Raw genomic sequence first — 4,492 nt, 5'->3', positions numbered from 1 at the left:
CCCCACCAAAGCCAATTAGCTGAGTCACAGCCTGACCCATTTCTGAGTATAGCTCCTGGGCCTGCCTGACCAGAAAGCCTGGCTAGAACACCTTAAAACTGCATAGCTCAGCAACATTCAAGCAGAGAGTATGGTAGGCAGAACTGATATTCACAGAGTAAAGCCAGTGGCACCATTCAACCAAGGAACTTGGAGAGTGATTTGGCTTGAGTCAAGACCACAAACAAAGAGTCTTTGGGATCCATAAGTCATTTCTCTCACCCTGTCCAGTGAGGAGAAGTAATTCATAGCCTCACCCATTGCTGAGTATAGCCCTATACAGCTCCAGACTAGAAAGCCTGAGTGGGAACATTTAGGAAGCCACTTAGACCTGGTCTTCCCATGCTGCTCTTGCAGAGGAACTAAATTTAGTCTCACCCACCAATGAATGTAGCTCCAGTCTTCACCCAAGCAGAAAGTTAGGCTAGAACATCTGCAAAACTGTGTAACCCAAAATATTTGAGCAAAGAGTATAATAGGGAGAGATGATTATCCTGACAACAGATTCAGTGGTCCCACTTGGCCAGGGTATTTGGAGGCATGTATCACCTTTAGTCAAGACAACAAAGAGCCTTGGCAGCCTTGGAGGCAGTTTTCATGCTCTACTTGTTTAGGAATTTGATTTAAAGCCCAACCCACTTCTGAAAATAGCCTTGCTTAGAATGCAAATTGAACTCAGAACAGAGCCTGTGGCTTTTACCATCTTCAAGACAAAACCCTAAGTTCTACCTGCCAGGAATTTTGTTGTACAGTATTGATTTACTTACATCTCCATACAACAGCCATGTAGGCCTTGGGTTCCATTTCAGTGTTCCACCAGCTAGTCATAGCCCTGACTATTGCTGAATATAGAACCAAGTTCCCAAGTCCAGTAATGCTGACCAGAAAACAAGACCACCACTGAACCCATTCTACAGCCTTGCTAGATGGGGATCCAATAAGCAATCCTATCCATCTGTTCTCAACAGCAACACCCAACCACTATTCTCAAAGTGCAGGAAGCAGCCTTTCCCCAGAATAGACCCTGATAGCAAGCCCTACCCACCGAAGAATGTTACTAGCAGAATTGTCCAAAAATCCAAACTGAGCAGACTGCAGAAAAACTGTCTCTGCCAAAGTGAATCTGCAAAGTCTGAAAGCATTAATAAGACTTTATCTATAAACAATCATTTTATTTTATTTTTTTAAGATTTTGTTTTATTTATTTGACAGAGAGAGGGCGCCTGGGTGGCTCAGATGGTTAAGCGTCTGCCTTCGGCTCAGGTCATGATCCCAGGGTCCTGGGATCGAGTCCCACATCGGGCTCCCGGCTCAGCGGGTAGCCTGCTTCTCCCTCTGACCCTCTCCCCTCTCATGCTGTTTCTCTCTCATTCGCTCTCTAAAAAATAAATAAAATCTTTAAAAAAAAATAAATAAAATGAATCAACAACAACAAAAAAGATAGTAAGAATCTACCATGAACAGCTATACACCAACAAATAGGATAACCTAGAGGGAATTGAAAATGTATTAGAAACATACAAAATATCAAGCCTTAATCATAAAGAAATAGAAATTGTGAATGTTAAAATTACTAGTAAGGAGATTAAATCTGTGATAAAATATTTCCAATGAAAAAAATTCCAGGACCAGATAGTTTCATAGGTGAATTTTACTAAATATTTAAAGAAGAATTCATGCTAATCCTTCTCAAACTTTTCCAAAAAAATTGAAGAGGAAGGAACACACCCAAAATTATTTTATGAGGCTAGCATTACCCTGATACCAAAGTCAGAAAAGAATATTATAAGAAAAGAACTACAGGCCAATATCCCTGATATATATAAATGCAAAATTTGTCAATAAAATACAGCAAGCAGAATTCAAAAACTCATTAAAAAATATCTACCATGATCAAGTGGGATTTATAACTGGTATGCAAGGATAGTGCAGCATATACAAATCAATAAATGTGATACATCACACTCATAGAATGAAAAAAAATTATATGATCATCTCAATAGACTCAGAAAAATTATATGACAAAATTTATCATCCATTTATAATAAAAACTCTCAACAAATTAGATTTAAGAGAAACATATTTCAACATAATAATGGCCACATATGGCAAACCGAAACCTAACATCACAAACAATGGTGAAAGATTGAAAACTTTTCTTCTAATGAGGAAGAAGAAAAGAGGTCTGTTTTCCTTACTATTATAGTACTGGAGTCTATACTCCAGTATAGAGTGGAGTGCAATCAGTTAATAAAAAGATATAAAAGCTATCACAATCGGAAAAGAAGTAAAATGGTCTCTATTTGCAGGTAACATGAGTTTATATATAGAAAACCAGTAAGTCTCCACAGAAAACTGTTAGATCTAATCAATAAATTCAGTAAAGTTGAAAGATAAAAAATTAATATAAAAATCAGTAGGGCTTCTATATACTAATAAACTATATGAAAATGAAAAAAGAAAACAATTCCATTCTCAACAGCATCAACAACAATAAAGCACTTAAAAATAAATTTAACCAAAGAGGTGAAATATCTCTACAATGAAAAATACAAGACTTTGATTGAAAAAATTGAAGAAGACACAAATAAATGGAAAGGTATCCAGTATTTATGAATTGGAAGAATTAATATTGTTAAAATGTCCCTACTACTCAAAGGTATCAAAATATTCAACATCATCCTTATCAAAATTTCAATGGTAATTTTTATCAAAATATTCACTTTCATCCTTAATCAAAATTTCAATGGTAATTTTTATAAAAGTACATAAAATTATCATAAAATTTGTGTGGAACCAGAAAATACCCCAAATAACCAAAGCAATTCTGAGAAAGAACAAAGTAGAGGGGCACCTGGGTGATCCAGTTGGTTAAGCATCTGACTCTTGGTTTCACCTCAGGTCATGATCTCATGGGTCATGGGATAGAGCTGGGGTCAGGACTCACACTCAGTGGGGAGTCTACTTGGAGATTCTCTCCCTTTGCCCCTGCCCCCACTTAGGTGCTCTCTCTCTCGCTCATCAATCAATCAATCAATCAATCAATCTTTTAAAAAAGACCAAAGTGTGAACTATCACACTTACTGATTTCAAGGTGTGTTATAAAGCTATAGGCTCTGGATCAAGATGGCAACATGGAAAAATCCTGAACTCACCTCCTCCCATGGACATGCTAAGTATATAGTTACATATGGAACAATTTCTCCTGAAAAATACTTAGAGACTGGTTGAGTGATGACTACACATTGGACAAATGAAAAGAAAACAACACCAAAGTGTATAGGAGAGGTTGGAACAGAGTCCCATAAACCTTATCCCTAATGCAGCGTTCCACAACTGGAAGGAACTCAAAACACAGAGCTTCTCCCCAAAGAGCAAATGGTTCAAATCCCATATCAAACATTCAAAGATTTTAGAAATAAACTTGAGATACAAGCCCCAAAACATCTAACTTTGAAAATTAATGGGTCTGTGTCCCCCAAACTACAAGACTGTAGAAATCTGAAAAACCACTTTTTGTTTTGTTTTGTTTTTACTTTCTGATTCTTTAGAAAATATTAATTGTAGAACTGCTGTATTACAAAGGACCTTAAAGATAAAATAAGCCAACATCATTCATTCAATACATAAATGCCTTTTTACTCATTCTTCATGTGACATAAAAATGAATTGCTCTAACAAAATCAAGATGGAATTCTTAATTGAATGACAGTAGTATGAATAATTCAAAAGAAGTAAGGAATTTTACTACCAATGCATTGACGCATTTATAAAGCTAGCAAAACATTGTCTGTTGTCTGTAGCATTTCTCAGGTTAAATTGGAGAAAACCCATTTAGCAATAGAATGAACATTTAACACTTTCATCTCAGGTAATGAACTGGCTAAAGAATTTGGTGGCAGGTTATTAAATAATTTATATTCACCAGCAGAATACAGCAGTACAGTGGCAAAAATCCATCTGACTTAAATGTGATGCATTTGCTAACAAAGAGTGATTGTGTAATTTAAAAGCAAGTCTAGAAATTAGTAGGTTAGCACTGTGCCATTTTCAGCATTTTCATGGATGCAGCATAGTTTTTAAGGAAAGACCCTAAAACCTTGTCTTCTCTACAGCTTTTTTTTCTAAGAGCAGGTGATTAAATCATGACAATGTTTCTGTGAATGGACGTCACATATAAGATTTAATATTTACCAACTGAAAGCGTGTAATTTTCAAGTACATCTGGGAATTACAGCAACAAACAACACTAGATGGTGTCAATTAGAAGCCATGCTTTTGAACAATGTTTTGTCTGCACATTTGGGTTTTCTGCCTACCTAACTTTCTTTTCTTGTCTTTCTTTTTTTTCTTTTTTTTTTATTCTTATGTTAATCCCCATTAATTACATCATTAGTTTTAGATGCAGTGTTCCATGATTCATTGTTTGTGCATAACACCCAGTGCTCCATGC

The sequence above is a fragment of the Neomonachus schauinslandi genome, chromosome 7 (assembly GCF_002201575.2).
Source record: "Neomonachus schauinslandi chromosome 7, ASM220157v2, whole genome shotgun sequence".
Classification (NCBI taxonomy): Eukaryota; Metazoa; Chordata; class Mammalia; order Carnivora; family Phocidae; genus Neomonachus; species Neomonachus schauinslandi.
Note: the sequence above shows the minus strand (reverse complement) of the source record.